This window comes from Ochotona princeps, chromosome 14, assembly GCF_030435755.1.
Source record: "Ochotona princeps isolate mOchPri1 chromosome 14, mOchPri1.hap1, whole genome shotgun sequence".
NCBI classification, from domain to species: domain Eukaryota; kingdom Metazoa; phylum Chordata; class Mammalia; order Lagomorpha; family Ochotonidae; genus Ochotona; species Ochotona princeps.
In genome coordinates, this window is record NC_080845.1 from 23,844,345 (window position 1) to 23,858,515 (window position 14,171).

The window sequence follows — 14,171 nt, forward strand, 5'->3', positions numbered from 1 at the left end:
AGTAACACCTTTTAGGAAGCTTTCCTTTACAGACAAAGGATCTGAAAGGAAAGCTTTCCTTTACAGACAAAGGATCTCTTTTCCAGCTCTGAATTTCTAAATCTTTATAGGCCATGCATGGCATCTGAACATGATACCAATACTCAGCTAATAACATCCTCTCATTTATAGTGTCACTTTCCCAAGGAGCTCAAAGATTTGACTAAAATTCATTTTCAGGAAACTTCTATGAGACTAAGAGAGCAAATATAGTCCCTCCTCACAGAGCAAGAAAGACGTTATCCACAAGGCAAATCCTGTGGTGGGGCCAAGTTTGGCCTTACCTTGTAATGTCTTATAATTCTTGACTGAGGCAGAAGGGAGCCCTCTCCTGGGCTCTGGGGCTTTGGAAGGCTTGAGTGTGACACCCCCTCATACTTCTTACAAGTCAAAGCTTCTCCGGCTTAATGGACTGAGAGAACAGAGAGAACAAACTTGGGTGTCTCTCTGAGCTCCATTTGTGTCCAGAGGTGCTACTGATTGTGGTGTCGAGGGGAGCACAGCAGCCGGGGTCCACATGTAGCAATGGGTGGGGGACGGAGATACTTAGGGCTGGGAGCAGCTCTCCCTCTTCATCACATTCTTGCCCAAATCAGGCCAAACTGTGGAATCCAAAGTGAACCTGCCCTTCAAGGTTGCAACAAAGGTATCATTGTCACACTAGAAGATATTTATTGTACTGTCTGTGGTCCTGATTTAGGACCTAATTATTCAGGCAGATGGCCTGTGGGCCTCCATAGGCACTCGCCTCTGCCCCTCACAGGTTTCGTTCAGGTGCCCTTCTCCTGAGTGCCAATGCCAAAGGGAAGACTGCAACAGGAGAGGTTATGCCATTTTACAACACCACAATTCTTGAGCTGCACTTGACAAATCCAGACAAGCTAAGATACAGGCCCTGGGTATTTTTCAAGGGGAAATGGGGGTGGGGGTGAGGTAGAATGGCGGGGGAGGGGTGGGAGGAGGCTGACCAATATAATGAAAATTAAAAGTAGGTGGGTCCTTACCGTTCCCCTTTTGCTTGTTTCTCCCAGTGTAGGAGAGGGAGCAAGACGTTCTCCTTAGGTCCTGGTTGTGGGGGTGCTGGGGCTGGGACGCTCACAGGCAAGAGACCCCCAGGGAGATCCAGCTGCAGGGTTTGCGCTGGAAAACAAAAGCAGTCAGACATTCAGTCTACCTTGCAGGTCGGTGGAAGGTCCCGGGAGACGGATCTCAGCCTGACCCTCCCTCTCACAATCCCTGCGACCGGGGAAACAAAGAAGAAAAACAAACTGCGGAAAACACAAGTTTTGAGGTAACGATTTCCACTAATGCACTTGGCTGCCCAGAACTTGGACCCAAGACTAGTCTCTCGGGTGCAGCCCCAGGCCCCTCATCTCCTACTCCTGGGGCCGGCTGGCTCCGGCAGGGGCAGGGGGCGCCGAGCACCCCGCCGACCTCCGAGCCCGCCTCGCCAGCGGCGCCCTGCGCCTCTCCCGCGGGCGGAACGTGGCCCGTTTAAGGGGCGGGCCGCCGCTCCACGTGCTGGCCGCGGAGTGACTGAACTACATAAACACAGGCCGGGACTGAAGAGGAGGAGGGGGCGGGGAGGAGGGAGAGAACAGCCTTTGACCGACAGTAACCCCGGCGCCCAGCGCAGCCGAATCTATAAAAGGAACTAGTCGCGGCAAAAAAACAGTAATTCCGACGGAGAGTGAGTGCGGCCGGGACGGCCCAGCAGAACCGACACCTCTCTGCTGCAGCACGGGTGGGCAGGGCCGGGGGCGTCCCGGGACCCAGGCAGCCGCAGCCCATTTCTCCCGGCGCATTGCTCTCTCATTTTTGTTTTTATTTGCCCCTCCCCCTTCTCCCCCAATTCTTTTTCTCCCCTTCTTCGGAAGGTTTTGTCCAGGGGTCGGGGAAAGAGGCACCAACAACAGAAGTGGAAACCAGGTAAGAGACTTCCCAGTGACTTGGGTTGTTATTGTAGGGGGAAAGCGCTGGGTCTGGGGGAACAGAGTACGGACCCCCACATGCTTTCTTTCAGTGATGCAAAGGGGCAGGGACGGCGTTCACGGGAAAAGGTGTCTGAAGGGGAGCTCTGGTCACTCGGTGACCACCCCGCACGTCGGGGCTCGCGCGGCTCTGGTATCCCGGGCAGCATCTCTGGCCTTGGACCCCAGGCGCAGTACCTGAGGCGCTGTGGGGCGCGGGTTGCTGCGCGCACCCCGAGCGCCGCCGCCCGGGTCGGGAGAGGCGCAGGTCTCGCCCTGGAGCGCTTCTTTGTTCCGGAGCGCCCGAGCCTGCAGCAAACTCCTCTGGCGGCGGGTCCGCCGGCGCCCACCGGGACCTGTGGTACCTCAGAATCCCCACTTTATTCTGAAGAGTTAGGTTCTGACCTGGGGTTTTGTCCCGTGTGTCCCGGGACTGGAGCGGCGCCTCCTTGTCCCCCAAGAACGCGAGTAGAAGGCGTCCCAAACAGGGTCCATTGTGTTATTGCTCGCCTGAGGCCTCGGGGATTTTGCCGGATTTGGGGGTGTTTCGTCTTGCAGACTTTTGCGTTCTCGGGGTCTGCTGTCCTTGGCGCGGCTGGGGGAGGGGGAAACGGACAAATCTTGCACCTTTGAAAAAGAAAACACAAGACTTCGGGAGAACTCGCGGAAACTTGGGGGTACCCATGCCTGTCTTCTCCGCTCCGTCCCTTTGCTGCGCGTGTCTTGGGGAGCAGCTTCTGGCCCGGCACGGATGCGGAGAGGTGGTGCAGCGCGATGACCGCGAGTAACCCCGGCGGGCGGCGCAGAGCTCGCGGCTGGGCGGCTGGGCGGCTGGGCGGCTGGGCTGGGCTCCGCGGTGCGGGTGGGGGAGCTGGGCGCCGGCTGCGGGAGGACCCCGGAGACTGACCCGCAGCGCCTCCTGGCTGGGTGGCCTAGGAATGAGCCTGGGGCTGCAGTGGGGAAGGGATGGGGAATCCGGCTAAGACCGGTGTTTGCAGACTGGAGAAGAGTCGTAGGGAGTTCAGGCAGAAAGACCGGCCGCCCGTTTTGTTGTTGTTGTTGTTTGTTTGTTTGTTTTGCTTGTTAGCGTTCTCCCTGACACCAGAGCGTTGCCAAATCAGAGAATGTTGTGGGGGTGTCGGCCGGTACCAGGGTTGTGTGTCCATGCATCTCTTCTTTGGAAATTCCCACAAGCAGGAAAGAATTTTACAAATGAAGAAGAAAATGATGTGTTTGGCATTAGAATAATTGCCTTTGCTTTTGTGCAGCATGGATCCCATCAGCTTTTACAACCCAAAGTCCGTGACACCTCAGGAAGGAAGGGAGTGGTATATGCATTTCATATAATAACAGAGGACAGAGTTGGTATTTTAAACAAAGTCACTTTCCCTGTGTTGTCCAATCCCTACTGCCTTACAGAAGAGATGACAACTATGTCCCCCAAGTTCAAGAGTGGAGAAAATTATTGGTTCTTTTAGAACAATAGCTTGGAATTAAGACCCAAATTTTGACCTTTTTAGACAAAAATTGAATGCCAACTAAACCAAGACTTTCTCATCTCCTATTGCAGTCTCTTTCCTCAAACCTAATACAAAAATGAAGGCTTCCTGTTATTCTTACCACTTTTAGAGAAACTTTCAAATAGTGTGAAAGCAGAGAGAATATTCCCGAGTAGCTCCTCTTCAGATAGAACCACTTCTGAGTACAAAGTTTTGCTTGTGAGCTGTTGCCCCTAGTGTCCCTATGAACTGCTAAAATAAGTTATAATGGGGACTTTTGAGGAGATGTTAGATACGCAGGGTGAAACAAGAGCTCTTGGACAGCAAACGGTAGAATCATAGGGACCAGGGGAGCGGGTGTGACCACAGTGCATTCAGGGGCAGGCGCTACTATCGTCCTGTGGTGAGTAGTCTGCAGGTGCCAGTGTGGCGTTCCACAGTGCTGGCGCTGTGACCGGACACCTGTGGTGTGGGCGACTTCCCTGGAGTTGAGCATTTGCCATCTCCGTCCTTACAAGCATTTAGACGCACAGTGAAGGTGTGTGATGGACCCTGGGCACTTTACGGCTTAGAGTATGTTTATGTGAGACATGCATTAGCCCAGGGCTGGAAGAGTGATTAGGGGCTGATGGTTTTCAGCTTAGGCAAACATGATTAAAAATGAATGAAACTTAGCAACTCTGGTTTTATTATCCTTCATAGTACTTACCCTGTATGGAGAGAGGAGTTGAATTTTTTTTTTTTCTGGTGGGAACAAACCAGGATGTGTATGCTGTGTTTGTGGTGACTGCAAATGAAAATCTTTGCTATTTCAGTTTTATGTCCTAAAATATTTGAGTCGGTATTGTCTTAGATGATTTTAAATTATAAGCCTTGTGACTGTCAAAGAAAATACCAAAATTTCTGTGGTTTCTGCTTTTATAAAACACTCTGAAGTCTAAAAATATTAAAGAGGTAATGCAACTGTGATGTCCCTTTTGGTCGACTATTGAAGCATCTGTTTTCAAAACATTCTGAATACACGTTTTATTTAATATGCTAGGGGAGAGCTTAGTCTGAAAACAATCCATCTTCAGATTTGCCTATGGGAAAACAAGGAATGCCAAAGTTATTGCAGTTTTTATTTTTCAAATTAACTTTGATCAGTTAGTTGTAAACACTGCTGCACTCAGACCAGCCTCAAATAACAGCTTTGAAATATATTTTAATTTTGTTGGAAAGGCAGACAAACTCCTACCGAGCGAGGTCTTGCATTTGCTATGATTCACTCTTGCAACAGCTGGGCCGGGGCCTGGCTGAAGCCAGGAGCCCAGAACTCAGTTCAATTTTCCCACAGGGGTGACAGGGACCCAAGTACTAGAGTCATCCTCTGGTGACTTGCAGGATGCACACCAGCAGGAATTGAAAGGAGTTGAAAATGGAACCAGGACTTGAACCCAGGCAGTCACATGGGATGGGATGTGGGGATTCTCAAGTGGCATCTGAACTAACACACCTGACACCTGCAATGTTTATTTAATAGACACATATCACTAAATGCTAGGTATTGTCCTTCATCGTCACAACAGACTCATTAAAAAATGGAGAGGTCACGTGGCTTTTCCCCGGCCACACACCTTGCAAGTGGCAGAGCTTAGTAAATTCCAGAGTTCTTTTTTTTTTTTTTAAAGATTTTATTATTATTGGAAAGCCGGATATACAGAGAGGAGGAGAGACAGAGAGGAAGATCTTCCATCCGATGTTTCACTCCCCAAGTGAGCCGCAACGGGCTGGTACGCGCCAATCCGATGCCAGGAACCAGGAACCTCTTCCGGGTCTCCCACGCGGGTGCAGGGTCCCAAAGCTTTGGGCCGTCCTCGACTGCTTTCCCAGGCCACAAGCAGGGAGCTGGATGGGAAGTGGAGCTGCCGGGATTAGAACCGGCGCCCATATGGGATCCCGGGGCTTTCAAGGTGAGGACTTTAGCTGCTAGGCCACGCTGCCAGGCCCAGTTCCAGAGTTCTTGAACTATCACCTTAAACAACAAAGTGGCCTGATTTTGGCTGCTGTGAGCAGGGCATCTTTAAGGATGCTGACTGTATACTGTGCACGCATCTGCTCTGGTCCCTATCACCATCGACAAGCCTGAATCATATTCCCCGATTGGCACGAGTGATTCAGCCAAGTTCTGCCTTCAGCTGCTTAAGTCTGCAGTTGTACAGGAATACAAGGCCACGGAAAGACCTGGCAGTAAAATGAACTCAACTCTAGTTTTTAAAATTTGGCTTAAAACAAACTATATTGTTGCTTCTGTCAAATGCTTGTAAGTAGACCGTGACTTCAAAATGTCTTATGTCATAGAAAATAAATGACAGAGTATTTGACTCTGAAAGCGTTGGGAACCAAAGAAAAAGAAAATAATGAGAGCCGAACTGCTAGTCCTACCTTTGCTTCTTTTTCGGTTGTAATATTTAGCTGTTTCTAATTTAAAAAAAAAAAGCTTCAAAATATGACTTATAAAAGTGAACTAGCATGAGAAATGGCTTTTCTGATTCTTTGGTAGAACAAATGATAAATAAACTAGCAGAAAACATCTTTCAGTAAAACAATTATGCTTACTGTTGACTTACTGTATGCGGACATGGTTTTAAGCTTTTTCTTGTAATTATTCGGTTCGTTTTCACCAGGGCAAGTGAAGGACATGGCTGTTTTCTTCACAGATGACCAAGCTGAAGTATAGACAGGTTAAGTGCCTGGTTCTGGAGTTTGGAAGTAATGGAGTTGATTAGCTTCTAAGCAAAAGATATCCTAGCGATAGAGCCAGAGGTGATTCTTCCTTTTCCTGTGGGCATTTCCACCTGAAAATGGTTTCCTGACCTGGTAACTAGGTTTAAATGTTATTTAGAGAGGTACCTTTCCAGCTACCTGAAGGCAGCAGGTGGGAATCTTGCATGTAAAACTGTATACCAGAGCCTCCTTGCTTTCTGTGGATAACATAGCTGTGTGACAGCAGAGAGCCATTACTGTAGCACAGGGGCCATGTCAGGCCGGATTCCCAGCACAGTGTTTGTAAAAGAACTTCTTACAAAACCTGGTGCCTTTTTTAAAACTCCTTGAGGATTTTACTTAAAGGTCACCCTCCTTGTGAAGCTCGCCTGAACCTATATGCCTCACTCCTAAATCAAAATGAAATTTTTTCTTTCTCACTCTCATGGGACCTGGCTTATTTGTTTAGTTGCTCCTTGTTCAGATGACCACAGTGAACAGTTATTTGCTTTTCTTTGGAGTATTTACCTCTTTAGACGGAGGTCTTTGACTCATTATTCCCTGTGCTTAATCCTTCCACCTTAATATGGAAGGTGGAAGTATATATGCTTAGTATATGCTGACTTGAACAAGGCCAGCGAAGGAAATGGGAACCTCGTGTTTGCTTCTTTGTGTTCTCAAAGATCAGTAAAGCTAACAGGCTCATCACAGAAGAACTCTGGAATGGAAAGACATAAGCAATAACCGCACTTAAGTTAGGCCTCTGGTAGATTGAGAAATTTCAGTGCAAACTTCAATCATTTGAGCCAGATTACTTTTTTATAGGATAAACAATTGTGTTTGCTCAGTTTCGCTTCCCTTTTTGAGGCAGCTGTGACTTGAAAAAAATGCTCTTGTCTGTAAAATTCCAAATTCAAGTATTGCGAGCTGTGCCTTAATTTCTTGTTATTGATGAAGCTGAGATAGCTAAGTAGGCTAGATTTCCAAAATGCAAAATATCCTCATGTGTTTTGGTTCTACCTTTATGTATATATTTGAAAATGTTATTTTTATTTGAAAGGCAGAATTACAGTGTTTTTGTGAGTGTGTCTGTGTTTGCAGTTTGCAGTGTTTTCTAAGCCAGAGCGAAATTTGAGGAAGTATTTAGAAGTACAAGCATTTTATCTGGCTATTCTTGAAGTTGATATTTTATAACTGCAGTTTAGTTTATGGCATTTCCTGGTAGGAACTTTCTAACAGTTGGTCCATTCATAAAGATCCCCTAGGAGGATGGCACAGGGGCTCAACTTTAAGCACTGACATCCCGTATGGGTGCTGGCTGGTGTCCTGGCTTCTCCGCTTTTGATCCGGCTAGCTGCTTATGACCTGGGAAAGCAGAGGGGCATGGCTCAAGTTCTTGGGCCTCTGACACCAACGTGGGAGACCTGGAGGAGGCTCCTGGCTCCTACTTTCAGACCTGTTCAGCTCTGGCTGTTGTGGCCATTTTGGAAGTGAACCAGCAGATGGAACATCTTTGTTTCTCTCTCACGCTCTCTCTGTCATCTCTTCTCTCTGTAAATATACCTTTCAAATAAATCTTTAAAAAAAGATTCCCTGAAGATACTTATGCTTACTTAGTGCTTCCTAAATAAGTCAATAGATCATATGATTAATATTAGGACATAAGAGTATGTGCAGATATTACTGAGAAAGAACATGAATATCAGAGTCAAATTAATGTGGATCAGAATTCTTGCCTGCCGAAGTCCAGCTCCAGCTGAGTTTGGAGCTCGGGAAGGGTGTGTGAAATAGGTGTAGAGAGAAGAAACGGATCACAATTCTAGGATCATCGTGGACAATGGGAGAAAGATGTCCACTTTATAAAGAAGCAGTACAAGGTTTTCTTTTAGGGGCAGTTTGACATAGCCTCAGGGGGGCACAATTTACAACAGCCTGAGAGATGAATGAGGGAGGATTCCACATTCCTTGGTTATTTTGGCTTGCCAGCCCCCACCTGCTCTCCTCAAGTCTGGGCTCTACCCTTGGCGCCACCTGTAACAACCAGGCCCCTATCTTGAATTATATATGGGTTAATAAGTCTGGGGCCTTGGTTTATGGGAATTGGGGTCATTGGCATTAGTTGGCCATTGGGCCTGCAAGCTCACGCAGTTTGTTAGTTAAGCGAGTAAAGTTGGAGTTATAACGGCGAAAAAGAATTGCAGTTAATAATGAGCCATGTTTACTCTATTTTGGTTTCGACTCTACAATGGACAAGTGGGTGCTTCCAAAGATAATTCTGCGAATTGTTTCACCTTAAGACAGGGCATTATCCATTCTGATGTTGCAGCCAAGAATTCCTCAGTAGACAACACATATTAATCAGTAATACACTTCTACTACAATTCTTATTCTACAACTTATCCATCACTTAATGGGAGAAACGCATCAAAAGAGAAAAAACATAAAGATCTAAGACAAAAAGTTTCAAACGTTAAGTGCCCCTATAACTGCAGGCTCTGCAACCTCATAAACAATCAAACAATAATCAAAAGTATATCTTTATGATGTTAATAAAATCATCCTATATTTCCTCTAGTTAAAAAATTATGAAAGCAGCCAAAACAACTACATTTCTATGTTCTAAAGAATTGCAAGGACAGGCTAACCTTTAAGGTCACAGTAACTATATTTTTTTTACCATTGCAGGATAGCCTTTAGGGTCACAGTAGCTATATCTTTGGTCATAGCAGGATGGCCTTTAGGGTCACAGTAAGAGGATGGCCTTTAGGGTCCCAGTAGCTGTATTTTTTGTCATAGCAGTTTCAGCCCATACTCCCATCACTTTCATTAGTTTATAAAATTCTTATCAAGCCATTTCCCAGAAGGCATGCTATATGTCTGGGCCAGATTTCAGGGCAGTGGGTAGGCAGGCACCCAATAAGGTGTCCAGAAACAGCATGGGTTTAATTGTACTCCTGTGCGCAGTTAAAAGCCCACTCACTAATTATCAATAACATTAACTCTCAGGCTCATGTTGGTTGCAAAAGCCATCTCACAGGGGCAAACAGTGCTTCAAATAGATTACAAAATTCTTAATGGGGTGGTTGAGTGTCCATGCAAAAAGGAGGTGAAACTGTGTCAAGGTGGTCAGAGGGTAATCCGCAGGGCCCTGTCAAACAGCTGGAAGCTCCCCTGGGCCCTTCCAAGCAGGGGAGCTGTTTTCTTCACACCTTTGTGTTATTCACACCCACTGCATGGACCCCAGCACTTGCCCTTTCCCCAAAAAATGTACAAGCTATCAATCTCTTGTCACCTCAGTTTCTGTGTGTGTGTGTGTTATAAAGTGTACAATATTTGGTATACAGTGCTGGTGTTGACATTAAAAGCTTACATTTTAGATGACTTCATCTCAATTTGCTTTTATTCCATGTAACTTCCCTTGATAATTTCAGGCATGAAAAATAAAAAAGATGTTGACAATGATATTACTGAACTAACTTCCTCACTTACACTGGATCACTGATTTCTATTGCTCTTTAGATGTGGAACAATTAAATTTCAGTTCACCTTTTTTTGTTCATATATGCAAGTGTTTAACGATGATTAATTTTTGGAAGATATGTGGAAAACTATGGATTCTCTTTTCAGAAAAAAGCACATATGGGCTCATATACTCCAAATTATATGTGTAATTACAGCATTTTCAGGAATACCTGCAAATGTATTAAGGAACAAAATGATACCTGGAAAGTCATTTTATTTCTCTGAGATTTAGGTTGTTGGCGTACAAAAAGAAATTGTGTTGGGATTGGCAGGAAGAAGGAGGAAAAATTTAGCAAGATAAATCTGAGTAGTGGGATGCGGAAAGAATGGCTAAGTCTTTTAAATGCCCTTTCCCTGTCTACTCTTGCATTGCAAAAGGCCTGTTGGATGCCAGGTTGGGAATAATTGTTTTTTGCCAAGAGTCAAACAAAGTTTGTTTTTGCTGAAGAAGCAAATCCTTAGGGGATGGCTGCTTGAAATCAATTGGATCTGGTATTTAGATGGTTGGAGTTTGACATGAAGGTAACACTAGTGCCAGCTGCACTTTTCCTTGGAAAAGTGGAGAGAAAATGAAGGCCTGAGCTGGCGAGCCTAGACCTGTAGATCCTTAGTCACCTCAGATGCAGTGTTGGAATGGAGGTGATAGGTTTCTTTTAGCTGTGGTAAACTTGATCTTAGTACCGGGAGGGGGGAAGAAAAGAGGTACATACAACATTAACAATCACAACAACGTAATGTCATCACTGTTGTATATGCTAATAGACAAATGATACTATTAAATTGAATGTTCAGCAAATGTTTATTTAAACATCATTAACTGTGTAAAAGATTAGGTGCTAAACAAGTGTCAGATTCTCTGGACCTGCCAGCATTAGTGGTCTGTTTATCTTGGCATTCAAGGCTCTTTGAAATGAAATTCTGACCTCTTTCAGACAGCTGTGTTTTAGATTGTTAAGAGGCATAGTCTTTAGGGACTGCACCTGATTCTCTTACTGAAGTGATTAGCACATAGTATGACTCAGTAGCTGTTAAATTAAGCTCCCTCTACAGGTTTTCATTTTTTTTCTTAGAACTTTTTCCTGCTATCATCTGGCTCCTCTTTGCTTTGTAATCGTACACCCATCTTGTTTGCCTTCATTTGAACTGTACTTTTCTATTATTTTTTAGGATTAATTATGATTCAAAGCAGGGTGATTTTTCTTTCATTTTACTTTAATGATTGGCTTAATTTAAATAGGGACCTTAAGTTCAAAATAAAGAAAGCCTTTGGTCAAGTAGTGTTTATTCAGTTGTCTTATTGCAAAATTTGTAAATTTGGTGGAATCAGTCCTCTTTTTCCTCTGTTCCAGTCACACTGCACATGATCGCAGTTGATTTTCTCTTCTGCTTAGCAAATGAAGGCTTGTCTGACACTTGGTGCTTTTAAAGGGAAGGGGTGTGCCCCAGGAGCCTGCAGAGATGGGAGGGCACTCTGTCTTCGGGAGTTCTGTCAGGGGACCACCAGCGGCTCTCACCTGCTGTGGGCTTAGCACCTCCTTGCTTGCGGGCACTCCTTGTGAGCTTCTGCAATGCTCTCGTACAAGCACAGTTGAAACGAAGCTGATAGAATACCCACCCAAGATTTAGGTCCATTTTTCCTTGAGTACTGTGTGTGTGTGTGTGTGTGTGTGTGTGTGTGTGTGTGTGTGTGTAGGTGGGGGTAATAACACACAGAACATTTGTGAAAATGATAGGAGCACCTTCCAAATCCATGACACTCAGAATCTTGATACTCTAATAATAATAACATGGCTGTGTTTATTTTGGTAGGGTCCTCCTAGGCCCCACGGAGCAGACTTCATAATTTTAGTAATTAAGAAAAACTAAGCAACCTGAAACTTCTGTTATTCGGAATCACAAGTATGTGAATTTGAATTTAGATCCTATTCTCTTTGTCTTAATTTAGCAAGGCAGCTGGCAAAGTGGTTTGTGTTCTAAGAAAAGAGTTAAGGTTTGGAGGACAGGACTTAGACCCTGTGCCTTTGAGCCTGCCCTGGAACCCTGGTTAAATTCTCACTTATCTGTTTAGCTGAATGGCTTTGGCTTGAAGGCACCTGTTAACTCTGCCCTAAGGGCTGGCTGGAGTGAGGTTACTTTGGAGAGGACTGCTGGTATTGATCTCACAGTCTATGACCTAGAACTGGAAAAGAGCCTGGATAACTCAGTTTGGCAAAGGCGAAGAAAATAAATGTTTTGATGGAAAAATTGTATGCAGGTGTTGATAGGTTTTATTGAGTGAGTTCTTGAGCCTGTGAGTTCAGAGTTCAAGGTTCCTGAATAATGCTCACAGTCTTGGACTGCAGGTTGAGCCTCTAGGGAAGGTGTTCTTGGCAGGTGGCATGTTTTTGGTGTTTCTAGAACCCCAGCCTGGCAGATGGTGGATTCTGTTTTGCTCACATGAAGTTATAAAAAGGAATTTCTTTCCCAACCATATAGAGAGGCTTTTGAGAGAAATCGCATGAAATGTATGCCAGCTTGAATTTCTGTTGCTTTGAACACAGCTGGAAATTTTGTCATAGTTTTGGGTTGCTCCTACCTCGATTTTCAGTGATGTTTCTGATTTGTTACTATAGGGAATCCACTTCAAAATGGTCTTTTCTCCTGTTTGATTGTTGCTACAGAGACCTTCAGTCTTTGAATGTTTATGGAGTACTGAGTCATCCTGGCCCAGGGTGTGGAAGAGTAAGATTCTGAGATGCGAGGATGTGCTGTGCATAGCAGGAACCACCTGCTAGTTGGGTCCCCTGGAAAAGGAGGTAGATAAAACTGAAAAGAAGGAGGGAGTAATAGGGCTAGCTTTCTAATAGGTCACTGACAGAGAGGCTGGAGGAAAGGGAGTGAGAACTGAACCAGCAGCTGCAGACTTGGCGAGAGCAGGCTGTGTGCTGTGAGTCCTGGGAGCTGAGAGCCATGAGAGCTGGAGGCGATAGTGCAAGTGAGTGATAGGGTTCCCCTGGAGGGAATTTATGATCAACAGTGGCCCCTGCATGACACCAAGATACTGGAGAAATGCTCTACTCCCAGGGTGCACAGCGTTAGAGACAGATCCAGTTTCTTTTGGGAAGGCCTTACCCTTGCCCCTGCCCACCACACATGTACACCAGGGCATTCTGTGCCCTGCCCTTTGCAGAATAAGCAGTACTAATCCTTATAATAGCTACAGTGCACTGTATTTTACAAGGTTCTGGGTTCTAAATATTTTGCATATTTATTTATTGACTCTGTTTTGTGGAAAGGATACAGGGCTCAGAGTCTTCAGGGTCCCGATGCTGATGAGTCAGAGTCAGGATTCAAACCCGTCTTTATCTGATTCAGAATCCTTCTCTTCTTCCTATTGGACTGGTTAATTGAAAACTGAAGTGACAAGTATTTGACATACTGGTTTTGTGGTGGAACAAGCCTAAAGGGAAGAAAAGACAGTGTAAGAGGTGGGTGTGCCTGTGCCTGCATTCTTTGAGCGCTTTAAACAGATAAACCTTTAGCTGGGAGGAGTTTGAAGGTCTGAAGCCATTGCTCTTTCCCAGATGTAAGCCAATGCAAATGAGGCTTCTTGGTGTATTCACTAAACCTCTTCCTCCAAAATTCATTTGGAAAAGCTTGCCACAGCAAGGAATATTATCTAATCAAGATTCTCCATAAATAAATGGTTGCTGTTGGGGGCTTGGGTTTCTGGAGCTCAGGGTTTTTATAATTTCTGTATTCCCTTCTCTTCACACCCCCTTTATTCTGGGGCAGTATGGTTGTGGTTAAAAGCGTTTGATGTTTTTTCCTTTGACATAAAATGCTGGTAGGTTGATATTTTTTTTCCCTAGGGGAAAAGTTCTTCCTATGTGCTACATACCCCGGACCAGGGAAAAAGCAAATAGCTGTGTTGTTTGCTAAAGGCTTCCTTTGAAGGTTGCTCTGTGTATATTTGGTGAAAATCAGCAGGGGAAGAGGGACTGTGTCTACTGCTTTGTTAGAATTTCTCCTTATTTCTACCGACATGAAACAAAGACTTGGGCATAGCATTTGGAAGTCCTGGCTCAGTTGTTAGCCTCTGAAATGTTAGAAGTGAGGAATGGCGCCTTTGATTGTCCCAGGATCAGGCAAACAGAAATTGCTTTGAAGTTTTAGGATCTCCTTTAAAACAGGGGTGTTGACAACAAGTGGAGTTATACTTCTCCAAGGCTCATTACAGATGGATACAATACTTGTGAATTTCTTCTTTTATGTATTCATTTTATAACCTTCATTCTGAAAATTATCTACAAGCAAATAACTTTGTCTATGAACCTAGATATGTATTCCATGGTAAAACAAGGGTTTGCTGATAATCTTTAGTTTTCTGGTTACCAGCAATAAAGTGAGTATGATG

At 45.0% G+C, this 14,171-nt stretch overlaps 1 protein-coding gene across 2 annotated transcripts in view; it reads left to right on the forward strand.

Moving 5' to 3' along the window:
• Positions 1–1,659: 1,659 nt before the first annotated feature.
• The window catches only part of ABCA1 (ATP binding cassette subfamily A member 1), a 120,432-nt gene continuing 107,920 nt past the window's right edge, over positions 1,660–14,171 (forward strand). For both annotated transcript variants that reach the window (XM_004580935.2, XM_058672950.1), the window contains exon 1: positions 1,660–1,968. The gene's annotated coding sequence lies outside the window, so the exon portion shown is untranslated. The remainder of the gene's footprint in view (positions 1,969–14,171) is intronic.